General features: G+C 35.3%; 1 pseudogene across 1 annotated transcript; it reads left to right on the top strand.

Moving 5' to 3' along the window:
- Window positions 1-6336: 6336 nt before the first annotated feature.
- Window positions 6337-7368, top strand: LOC105992166 (annotated as a pseudogene). Its single transcript, XR_001175389.1, has one exon. The product of XR_001175389.1 is annotated as a poly(rC)-binding protein 2 pseudogene (transcript).
- The last annotated feature ends 5368 nt before the right edge of the window (window positions 7369-12736 follow it).

Here is a 12736-nt window from a genome sequence, read left to right as displayed (position 1 = left end):
TTAATGGCCACAGAAAATAGGTTATATATGCTTTATATGTGATTTAATACATCAGGTATAGATAGATAGATAGATAGACAAACAGACAGATATGTCGTCCTTGCTATTTGACAGGTCGTGAAGAAAATTAGTAAGACATGCCCTTGCCTTAGAGAAAGCTATAATCTAGCTAGAAAAAAGGGCATTCTATTAAGTAATATCCAAGAGATAATACTTGTTCTTTGAATAACAATCTCAATCCCTTTTAGTTACAAATATTCAAAACTGTTAGGTAACATGTTTCTGTTTTATGCCTATGCCAAGGCATGAACTCAGGGTTTCACACTTGCTCGACTTGCTTGTTTACTACTGGTGTTCTAGCACTTAAGTAACACTCTCAGTATATCATTTAGCTAGTTAATTGGAAATGGAATCTCCCGGACATTTTAACTTGAGCTAACATCAAATTTTAATTCTTCAAGTTTTAGCCTCCTGAGTAGCTAAGGCCACAGGCAGCTGACAATAATTAGGTAAGTAATATATTCCAACTTCTTTTGCTCAAAAATGATTACAGTTACTGCTGTGTCTCTCTCTATACATGAGCTTTTCTCTTGTCTTTGAGCCTTTTTGCTAGTTGGTCCTTAGAATGGAATGCTATCCCCTATGTACTTGCTTAAATCTCTGTTCAATGAAATCTTTCTCTCTCTCTCTTTTTTTATTGTGAGAATACCATACAGAGGAGTTAGAATTACATGGGCAAGATAACGAGTACATTTCTTATCAAGCATTGTTGTCTCCTCTTTGTATCCCCTTCCCATCTCTTCCTATACTCCCCCACTTCCCCCCACCTAATCCCCCCCACCAAAGTTGTAAAGTTCATTTTTCTACATAATGACTTGTACATCTCATTGTTGCAATGGATCCACCTGTATCGCTAGTTAAACGATTTGTTTTTTCCCTTCCCCTCCACAAATTATACCAACATCAAATACAGTGAAAGCAGGGATTATATCGTGGGGGAGGGACTTACAAAGCAACATAGAAATCATCTCATAAATATGTTAGAAACAATTGCATGAAAGAAAAAAGAAACACATTTAAAAACTTATCTTGGAGTTCATTCCCGTAACATCAACTTATCTGACCTTTTCTGCTTGTCTCAGACATATACTAGTTATTGCAAATAAGGGCAACCATGAGACCTATGAAAATTTGGGCCTGGCTTATTTCACTTAATATAATTTTTTCCAAGTCTTTCCATTTCCTAACAAATGGGGCAATGTCATTCTTTCTGATGGAGGCATGGAATTCCATTGTGTAGATATACCACATTTTCTTGATCCATTCATCTACTGAGGGGCATCTGAGTTGGTTCCATGTCTTAGCTATGATAAATAATGCTGCAATAAACATAGTTGTTCTGGTAGCTTTAGTGTGGTCTTGTTTGTAAACATTTGGGTAAATGCCCAAAAGTGGAATTGCTGGGTTATAGGGGAGCTCTATGTGGGCTCTTTTGAGGAACCTCCATACTGCTTTCCAAAGTGGTTGAACAAGTTTACACTCCCACCAAAAATGCAATAGGGTTCCCTTCTGTCCACATCCCCTCCAGCATCCGTTGTTATTAGAGTTCTTGATTATAGCCATTCTAACTGGGGTGAGGTGGTATCTCAATGTTGTTTTGATTTGCATTTCTTTTATGGCTAGGGAGGTTGAGCATTTCTTCATGTGTCTATTGGCCATCCTTCTTTCCTCTTCAGAGAAATTTCTCTATAAGTCTTTAGCCCACTTATTTATTGAGCAGTTGTTTCTTTGAAGATTTGTTTTGGGGGGATTTAATTTTTGAGTTCCAGGTATATTTTGGATATGAGATCCTTGTGCCTTGTATGGCTAATGAAGATCTTCTCCCAATCCATTGGCTTTCTTTTGATCTTGCTATGTCCTTTGCCATGCAGAAGCTCTGCAATTTCATGCAATCCCATTTGTCCAGCCTTTCTTTGATTTGTTGTGTTTCTGGGTCTCTATTAAGAAAATTTTGGCCTGTGCCAAGGAGACCTAGGGTTTCTCCTTTTCCACCCTGTAATGTTTTCAGGGTGTCTGCTTTCACTCCGAGGTCTTTGATCCATTTGGAGTTGATTCTGGTGCAGGGTGATATATAAGGATCTAGCTTTAGTTTTGTACAAGTAGTTAACCAATTTTGCCAGCACCATTTACTGAAGAGTCTGTCTTTCTTCCATTCTATTGTTTTAGCTCCCTTATCGAAGATTAGATGGCTATAGGCATAAAATTAACCCTCAAAAATCAATGGCTTTCCTGTATGCCAACAATGAGAAGAGCACGGCTGAAATTAGGAAAGCAACTCTTTTTGTAATAGCCCCACAAAAAATAAAGTACCTAAGAATTAAATTAACCAAAGAAGTGAAGGACCTCTATGATGAAAACTTTAAAAACCTGAAAAAAGAAATCAAAGCTGAACCTAGGAAGTGTTAAAAACTCCCATGCTCCTGGATTGGAATCATCAGCATTGTGTAAAAGGCAATACTTCCCAAGGCTGTCTACAAATTCAATGTGATACCTATCTATATTCCAACCTCATTCTTCAAGGAAGCACAAGAGGCAATCCAAAAATTCATATGGAACAATAAAAGACCCCAAATAGCAAAAACGATCCTTAATAGAAAGAACAGTGCTAGAGGAATATCAATACCAAATTTCAAACTCTACTACAAAGCCATAGTAATCAAAACAGCTTGTTACTGGCACAAGAACAGACCTCAGGACCAATGGAATAGAATTAAAAACCCAGAAATTTACCTAAAGACGTATAGCCATCTAATCAATTAAATCTTAACGTGAAGGATTTTCAGGATGATTCAACATGTCAGTGTCTAGTTTATTTGTCCCTTCAAATTTCCCTAATTTCACCTTGAGACCCACATTCATATAGTCTGTATCCTCATTGGAACATAAACTCCAGAAATAAGGGAACTTCTATATTTTTCATTACTGTATTTCCATATGCATATTCAGCAGTATATGCTAAATGATAAATATTGAATTTCATGCAATGCCTAGGGAATTAAATAAACCATTCTTTCATTATTTGCAAAATGTATGATAGAAATATGGTTTAAAATTAAAATATTTGTTTAAATAAATCTATAAAAGATGTAATATATGAAACTCCTTTTAAAACAATATTTAATAATATTAAATACACAAAGACAAGCTTCTGTGTTTCTATTTAACATGCCATACACATTCTGACATTTAAGTGAATTATGTAAGAAGAAAAATCATTGTATATGAGTTGTCAAACTTAGGATCAAGAATGATATTGTTCCAGGTGGTTCTTAACAGAAAATAAATCTCATTCATGAATCATTATTAGTCTCAATAAATATAAACAAGAGTTAAGTATGCTTATTTATGTGTTTTGTTTTTAAACATTAGTTTTTAAAATAGAGTTATATTGTACCTATTGGGAGTTTTAATTGGATGGGTCTGGTGAGTATGATCCAAAAGCAAATTTGCATATATTTTTCATACATACTATTAATATTATTTTCCTTATTCTCTTTGTCTTTAACAACAAATCTCATGGTTTATGTACTTAAATAATGACACAATATGGATTCAAAGTTTACAAAATGACGGGCCTGAGGATAAAATTTACTTAAATGTGGTATTTTTCAAATTACTAAGGCTTAAAATGTGGACTGATTCTTGATAGGCAGACAGTTTTCCACTTAAGTCACACTTTCAGCCCTAGAAAAATATTTAAAATAACAATCATACCACTTCCAAAGCAAACATTTTTTAGGTATATAATAAAGCAATTGAGAATGTTGAGTAGAGGACATCATGAATAGGCTTTTCTGTTCTCCACTGATGGCCATATATGTTTACTCCATATTTAATTTTGTAATTTTAAGAGAATATTTTAGTGGCATTAGTAATTGATAATGATTAAAAGTAGTCTAATATATCACTGTTACAAAATTCTGCTTTTGTTTATTATATACAAAATATGAATACAGATATATCTACATGTCTACATGTGTGTTTATATTCCATTTATCTCTGTAACAGATCATAAGGAAAAATATAAAATTTTATCCTGGTCTCAAAATGTATGAAAAAATATACCCAGAATGTATTTCAGGTTAAATTCTCAAAACCAAACTAACATTTTTTTAGCAGAAAGCATGAATAAATATCTTCCCACAATGTGGAAAAATTGTGTTGTTTGATCCATGAATGTTAAATGTGCAAAGCAGTGGGCAGTCTTTTTACACTCCCACCAACAATGTATGAGTATTTCTTAGGTAAAAAGATGTTTACCCATATATTCTTCTAAAAACTTTAAAATTTGTCTTTGAACAATTAAGTCTGAAGTATATTTTGGATTTAACTTATGTAAGATGATACCAAAGTGCAATTCTATTATTTTTCCTTATTGGAAAATTCTTTTCCAGGTTTGTTTTCCAACTGGCTTCCTCACAACTGATGTTCTCTTCCATTGTCAAAAAAATCTTGAGAGGACAACAGCCTGAGTCTGTGTTTCTATTCAAAGAAACTGAGGTCTAACAATATAAACAGTCATAAATTGAGCCTTTAACTCACTTGTGTAGAGACTATAAGGTTAATATGCCACTTTAATGAATCAAATATTTTATATTGTTTCCTGTACACTCCTCATGGCTCTTCTTCATTTTTCTGTGATCTATCACTACCTGATTCATCAATCACTGTCTTCTCAACTAAACTGATTAAAATTTGCATATGCCTGGTTTTGTTTTTATCTTGGTCACAAATCAGCATCCCATATATTCCTTGTAGTTTCCAATAACTTTTTTTCAGAAAACTTTTCATTTCCAGTGATAATGTCTTGCTATCCTGATTATGATTCTACCTAAGATCTGGTATCATATATCCTTGTCCCTATTTGTCTATTGATATTTAAAATTGAAAATAAGCATTGTTAAGCCGGGCACCAATGGATCACTCCTGTAATCCTAGCTACTCAGGAAGCTGAGATCTGAGGATCACAGTTCAAAGCCAGCCTGAGCAGGAAAGTCCTTGAGATTCTTATATCCAAAAAAACACCAGAAAAGCTGGAGGTGGAGCCGTGGCTCAAGTAGTAGAGCACTCAAGTTGAGCTGAAGGGATCAGGGACCACATCCAGGCCCAGAGTTCAAGCCCCATGACCAACTATATATATATATATATATATATATGTAAAACTTCACAAGTCCAGCCAAAAAACCTTGGAAGAGTTTTGAATGGAGTTACACTACACAGTCTAATTATAGATCAATTTGAAGAGAATATACACAGCAACAATTTCATCTTCTAGTTCATGACATATTATCTCTATTTAAATCTTCAATAATATATTCCAGTGTTTTGCATTCCTTGTTATTTAAAATATAATCCATTTACATTTTTCATTAAACTTATTTGAATTTCCACTACACTTGATTTGCTATAACAAATGTTACTTTTTTAAACAGAGTTTTCTGGTTCTTTGCACATGTATACAAATATAGATTTGACATTTTAAGCTCAGTCCATTTTTATTTGAAATTGTAGAGGCATTAATTGAAGTAGAATAAAACCTTTAAAAATACTATAATTTTTTGAATTTTGACAAAATGCCATGAAGATCAAGGTATAATGGAATTCAGTCACCCTACCAAATTGTCCCATCTTCTCTACAGAATATTCTTGCATCTAGCTCCAGCCTCTGCTAGTGATTGATTGGTTCCCTCTGTCATTTATAGTTCTAGAAAATGTGATACAAATAGAATTAAAGAGCATTTCAGTCATTTTTTTTCACTTAGCAAATGATCTAAATATGCTCTTGTGTTCATTAGTAGTTTACTGTTTTCCTTTACTTGCGGAGTACTATTCCATTGGTTTAGATATATGACAAAGCTTGTTAATTCATTCACAAATTCTTCCTACATTTGACTATTATGAACTCATCCATAAAATATTCATATCATAAAATATGTGTTTTATGAAAACAAACTTTCTGTCTCTAGTAAAATTTGGGAGTGGGATTGCAGATTTGTGATGTAAGAATGTGTTTTACATCATAAATGAAACTGTGACAGACTAGTAGAGGCATCAGCCAGAACAGCCACAGCCTGTGCCCTCTCAGTCCGCCCGCTGCCCTCGACTGCTACGGGGTCTCATTCCCCATTCCTCCTCCTCCTCCACTCCCTCCTTCCTCCTTGGCCTTCCCACCTGTTCCCACTGTTCCACCCCAGCCTCCCACCCTTCCTCTTCTCTCTGGCTCCTTTTTTTCCCCTGAGTCACCTGGATTCTGCAGTTTTTTGATCACCCAAAGTCCAGCTTCCTATAACACTGCTCGACATGGACACCCGTGAGATGGAAGGTGGATTAAATGTCATTCTCACCATCAGGCTACTTATGTATGGAAAGGAAGTTGGCAGTATCATCGGAAAGAAAGGAGAATCCGTTAAGAAGATTAGAGAGGCGAGTGGTGCACGAATCAACATCTCAGAAGGGAATTGTCCTGAGAGAATTATCACCTTGGTTGGACCCACTAATGCCATCTTTAAAGCTTTTGCCATGATCATTGACAAACCAGAAAAAGACGTCGGCAGGTGTATGAACAACACTACAGCTACCAGTAGACCTTTGATCACTCTAAGGTTGGTGATTCCTGCTAGTCAATGTGGCTCTCTCATTGGAAAAGGTGGTTGCAAGATCAGGCAAATACGAGAAAGTACAGGGGCTCAGATCCAAATGGCAGCAGACATGCTTCCCAACTCAACTGAGAGGGCCATCAGTATTGCTGGCATACCACAATCCATCATTGAGTGTGTCAAACAGATCTGCATGGTCATGTTGGAGTCTCCTCCAAAGGGCATCACCATTCCTTACCGGCCCAAGCCGTCAAGTTCTCTAGCCAGCTTTGTAGGCGGTCAGGACAGGTACAGCACCGGCAGCAACAGTGAGAGTTTCCCCCACACTAGCCCATCCGTGTCCTTCAACCCTGACCAGGAGGGATCGTCCATAGACGTGACCAAAATGCACCCGTTGGCAATACAACAGTCTCATTTTCCCATGACAAATGGCAACACCGGATTCCGAGCAGGTTTGAATGCGTCTGCTCACACTACTTGTCAAGAACTCACCATCCCAAATGATTTGATTGGCTGCATCATTGGGCGTCAAGGAGCCAAAATCAATGAGATCCGTCGCATGTCTGGGGCGCAGATCAAAATTGCAAATCCAGTGGTAGGATCTCCTGACAGACGGGTTACCATCACTGGATCTACTGCCAGCATTAGCCTGGCTCAATATCTGATCAATGTCAGGCTTTCCTCGGAGACCAACCGCATGGGGAGCAGCTAAAGCAATGCAGACTCATCCCTAATTCCTGTCAGCTGTAAGCCTCTACTACCCCTAATCCATCTGTGTAGTTTCTGAATAGTCAACGATCTCAGGTTTTAAATAGTTTGTAAACTTCAGTAGCTACACACTTTATAGTCCACTTGTGGTTTTTTAATTAAGGCATTTGAATTCCTTTCCCTGTTTAGCTGTTAATGCTAAGATCATATTTAGCTTTATAAGCCGCCCCCCCCATTTTTGTGGGTTTGTTTTTGGCTCATGAATTTCCCATGAAAACTGTAAGAGTAGAATATTAAGTAATAATGGAATATCAATCCTGTAAGCCAGCATTTTTTTTAATATTAAAAGAGGGGCTGGTGCTTTTTTTGTGTATGATGAGAAACGAGATACCACAAGTGATTCATGTGGGTTTCAGTCCTGTTGTCTTGCTTTTATTTTTGTGCCTTTTATTCTTCACAAGACCCAGTCTGGGTTTTGTTTGTAAGTTTGATTGGGGAGGGGAAAGAGAAGCACAGAAATGGTGGGAAAAAGGGTGAACTAATTCACTAGTGATACACACTCGACCCTATGTTGAAAATGAATTATACAACTTGGGAAAAAAAGAGATCAGGAAGGGAAAGACTGGAACAAAATGAGAAGAGGGGTGGCACTGTTAAAATGTATTCAATACCTGGCTTATGCACCTCTAAACCCCATGTACATAACCTTTACAATACAAAATTAGAAAGACTATTTAAAATATTTTCATCAGTTCTACAATTGCATTTTTTATTGGTCCTTAATATTCTTTTCCCATAAGCCAGTACCTTGTTGACCCTTGTAAAAATTTGTGCCCAAAGATTGAGGATTATATTTTCCTAGGACTTGACTTGCAAGAATTCCTGCGGTAATAGAAGAGATTGTACATCTATGATGTATTGCCAACTATCTGATGAAAACTCAGGTTCCCCATTTGTTAGTAAATGGAAAGACTTGGGAAAAAATCATATTAAGTGGGCTGGGAAGGTGGCTCAGTGGTAGAGCGCTTGCCTTGCATGCATGAGACCCTGGGTTCGATTCCTCAGCACCACATAAGCAAAAAGAAAAAGCCCGTAAGTGGCGCTGTGGCTCAAGTGGTAGAGCACTAGACTTGAGCTGAAGAGCTGAAGGACAGCGCCCAGGCCCAGAGTTCAGGCCTCATGACCGACCCAAAAAAAAATCATATTAAGTGAAGTAAACCAGACCAAAAGAAATATAGGTCCCATGGTTTCCCTCATTTGCAATAATTAGTATGTGTCTAGGGAAATTTTATCAGATGAGCAGAAAAGCTCAAAAGCTATGTGCATATGACCATATAAGAGGATGCTGAGTGAAATGAACCCCCAAGTATGGACACAGGGGTTTTTCTTTGTTGTTGTTGTTTTAAAATGTACTATGTGATTTTTTTTGTTTCTTTTGTATGTTCTTCACCCTACAGTATATCCCTGTTATCACTGTATTTGCTTTTGGTCCCCTGCATCTTGTATATATATTTGTCAAATTTGGGAAGAGGATAGGCAATAACAAAACACTGAAACAATGACACAGGATGAACCATTGCAACAATGATAATCATAAGACAGTATACTGGAAATTATCTTTACAATCTGGGGGGGTTTGAAGGTGGAGGAGGGAAGGATAATGGAAGAACAACAAGGGAAGGGGTGTGACAAAGCTGGACAAGAAATGTACTCATTGCCTTACCCATTTAACTGTAACCCTCTCTAGAGCTTCTTTACAATAAAATAAAATTTTAAAATAGACTCAGCTTCTTGGGAATGTCTGTGCCTTTGTTCACATTTGCATACTTTTAAAAATTAAGTACCTTGTTCAAAAAAAGAAGCTTTAAAACTTTTGCTATTGCCTCTCTCCCTTTAAAACATTCAGTTACTTCTGTACAAATTGCGGTGGAAGCCATATTTTTTCCATTCTATCAGTACTTATTAAAGTGTATTTTCATCAGTTTATACTTGTTTTAACACTGTCAGTTTTTCCACAGTCTCACTAGCACCTGGTATGTATTGCTAATAATTTTGTTGGCACTGTAATTTGAACTCAGGTGTGGCTTGCAAGAAAGTTATTCTGTCACTCAAACCAGGCCTCCAATCCATTTTTGCATTTTTAGGTAGAATCTCACTTATATTTTTGATCCAGTCTGAGCTACAATTCCCAAACTTTTTCTTCCTTTTATCACTGGGGATGATAGGCTTCTGTAGCTGGGATAACAGCTGTGTACCACCTTGCCCAGCCACTTACTAAGATGAGAGCTCATAACTTTAGCTGGGAATGTTCTTAAACCATGATCTCTCATCTTTGCCTCCCAACATGCTAAGACTTTAGGCTTCAGTCATTGTGTCCAGATGTATTTCCAAATTTTGTTTCACTAAGTTCATACTACTAGTGCATTCAAGTTTTGATTTGCTTTTTTAATGTAATGACTAATGATGTTGAACATTTTATTTATAGAAATATTGAATATTTTACAATCTCTTTTAGTGAAATACTTTTAAAACTTTTATCCAGTATGTTACCTAATTATTTTCTTCATATGTGCTGTATACCAATCATATGTTAGATGTAGGTTCTTCAAATTTGTTTTCCTAGTGTATGTTTTAACTTCTCATTAGCTTTCAAAGAGCAGAAGTTTTGAGTTATCTTGTTTCAGCATCTCTAGCATTATGATTATAAATTTATGACAACATACTTTCTTCTCTTAGTTTTCCATCATGAATGAATATATACTTCTATCAAATGCTTTACCTACATTGAAGTGATTCATTCTTTGTATATTTTAAAGGAAAAAATTAAATGTTCATATTTTCTAACACAAACCACTCTCAATTCTTGAGATACAAATCTAGTTTGGTCATACATTTTCCTAAATTGTAGGATTTTGTTAGCTTTTTGTCTGTGACCGTGGAATCTGTAGTCAAAGTAAAATCACTGATTTTTCTTTTTTAATATTTGTTTGGTTCTGCCATGCTTATACCAACCTCACTAAGTTGTGTATTTTCTCTCTCTGTCTCCTTGGAAGAGTTGCATGTATTAGAAATATCTGCTCCTTTTCTGTATTGCTTTTAAAACACTGTAGGGCAACTGTTTAATTTGCCAAAAGTTCTCACATGACTGGTTTGATATCTGTGGTAGTTGAATCTTCAAATTTTTATTTCTTCCTGAGTCAGTTTCAGTTATTTATATATACTCCAGGAATTTTCCATTTCGTCTAACTTTGCTGGTTCACTGACAAGATTTTTAAGGAATCTTTCCAATGATAATTTAATACTATAACTGATCATGATTCATTTCTCTTCAATGTAATTATACTTTCTTTTAGAAGACAGATCTTTCTGGAAGCTTTTCATTAATATTTTTATGTATGAGTGCTATTTTTGATGTTCATAGATTGCAGTGACATACTTGTTCCATGTAACATCTACTAAGCTATAGTAATTGCTAGAGGCCACCTGGTTTTATTCAGAAAAAAACCTGTTTCTGCTTGCACTGGATTAAAACATAGAATACAATTATTATAACTTATTATGGTTTTTAGGCATACTGTGAAAAGCTTATTTAAATTCACCTTCTTTTTTCTATCTTTCAGTATTAGGAGTAAGAATATGAAGCTTTACTTTAGGTTCAGCAAAATAAAATGAGATTCAAAGTGAATAATTAATTTTGTATATGTATTGAAATATTTTGGGGAGAAACATCAGTGTCACTTTAATTCCAAAATCAAGTATATAAATATTATTTCCAATACTAATACAAAATATTTAACACATTTTCTCTCTGTTTCTCCAGTTTTCTTTATGTCTGAGCAGGTATATTAGATATGATATTTGGGATTTTAGCAACTGCCAATATTTTTTGAAAAACAAACCAAAGCATTGTGACTTGGAAAACTAGCATGTTAGCATGTATTGCATTATATTCAGAGCCAAGTAAAACTGAAATACTATTTTTATCTTCAGAATACTAAGATCTAATACATCATTTCACAGTTATTTCTTACAAATTAGGGAATCTTCCTTGAAATCCCATTGCAATAGATTTCCTAATAGTATCATCTGTTTTATATTACAGGTGATATACTCCCAGTCCTTTTCATTGTTCCTTGCAGGTCTCCTGTAAAAAGGTAGAAAGATTTTGCATGTAGGTTTAGAAATCAAACTATCTAGGCTTAAATCCTTTCTCTACCACATCTTTATTATTTGGCTGCTGACAAATCACTTAAACAGTCATTAGATAATTGTTCTGTGGATTTAATGAACAAAATTAACAATGACACTTGATTTATTATAAGATTTAACTGAAGGCTTTCAATAAATAAAAAGGGGTTTATTTCTTTTTATTCAATGATACTAAAATTAGTGTAAAGTTCTGTACATTTTTGGCCTTGATATTTAAAACTTTATCTCAAACCAAAATGTTAGTGTGTAAAGATAAAGAATGGGTAAATTCTATTAAATACAAAGCATAAACATCACTTGCTACTGTTTAGAGGACAATATGTAAAAATAATGCTTTTACAGAGAAGATACCAATAAAATCAGGCTAATGAACTTATACATCTCTTTACATAATTACCATTTCAATGTGGTATGAATATTTGAAATCCACATTTTTAGGGATATTGAAATGCAAAGTTATGATTGATATTACTGTAATCAACAGGCTTCAAAATCGATTGCTAGAATGTATTGCTCCATTACAGCTAAAGATTTTTTGTCTTTCACTTAAGTATCTTTTCTGCTTTGAAACTTCCTCCCCATTTTTGTATTTCCTGGTTTTTGGAAGGACCCAGTGTCTCAAGCTTGTGGGGGTTACAGTTTCCATTTCATCAGTCCAAAGGATATCTCTGAAAGAAACTTCTACAGTCTTACACATCAAATTGACCCATTAGATTGCCACTCTATCATGATTACAACTCTTATCACTCTGGAGGGGCAGAATGTTACCCAGATTGAAGACCTGGGTTAGGAATCTTGGAGGCTTATTCTATATTAAAACCTGTCTTCAGACTTCAAACCCTTTTTATAATAAGTGAAAACTATTCTGAAGTCTCATGTTTAAAACTTGCTATGTGCAGCCATAATTTAGTTGCAACTGACAAAAATAGTTACAGCCATTTGGGGGGGGGGGTATTTTAAGTTGCTTTTATTGGTTCTTTTCTCTTCTGCTTTTAAATTGGCACAATCTTGTTTCACCTTCGAATGACTATAAACTCAATCTCAACCCCAGCCCGGATTGTAGTACTGTAAAAGAACAGAAGTTTGAATGGACATTAACAGATAATTATTCAAGTAACAACAAAAGTTGAGCCAAGGTTTTTAAAAACTTGATGCCTGTACAA

This window comes from Dipodomys ordii, unplaced genomic scaffold (assembly GCF_000151885.1).
Source record: "Dipodomys ordii isolate 6190 unplaced genomic scaffold, Dord_2.0 Scaffold80, whole genome shotgun sequence".
NCBI lineage: Eukaryota > Metazoa > Chordata > Mammalia > Rodentia > Heteromyidae > Dipodomys > Dipodomys ordii.
The sequence above is the reverse complement of the archived record's forward strand: the minus strand, read 5'-3'. Positions and strand labels throughout refer to the sequence as shown.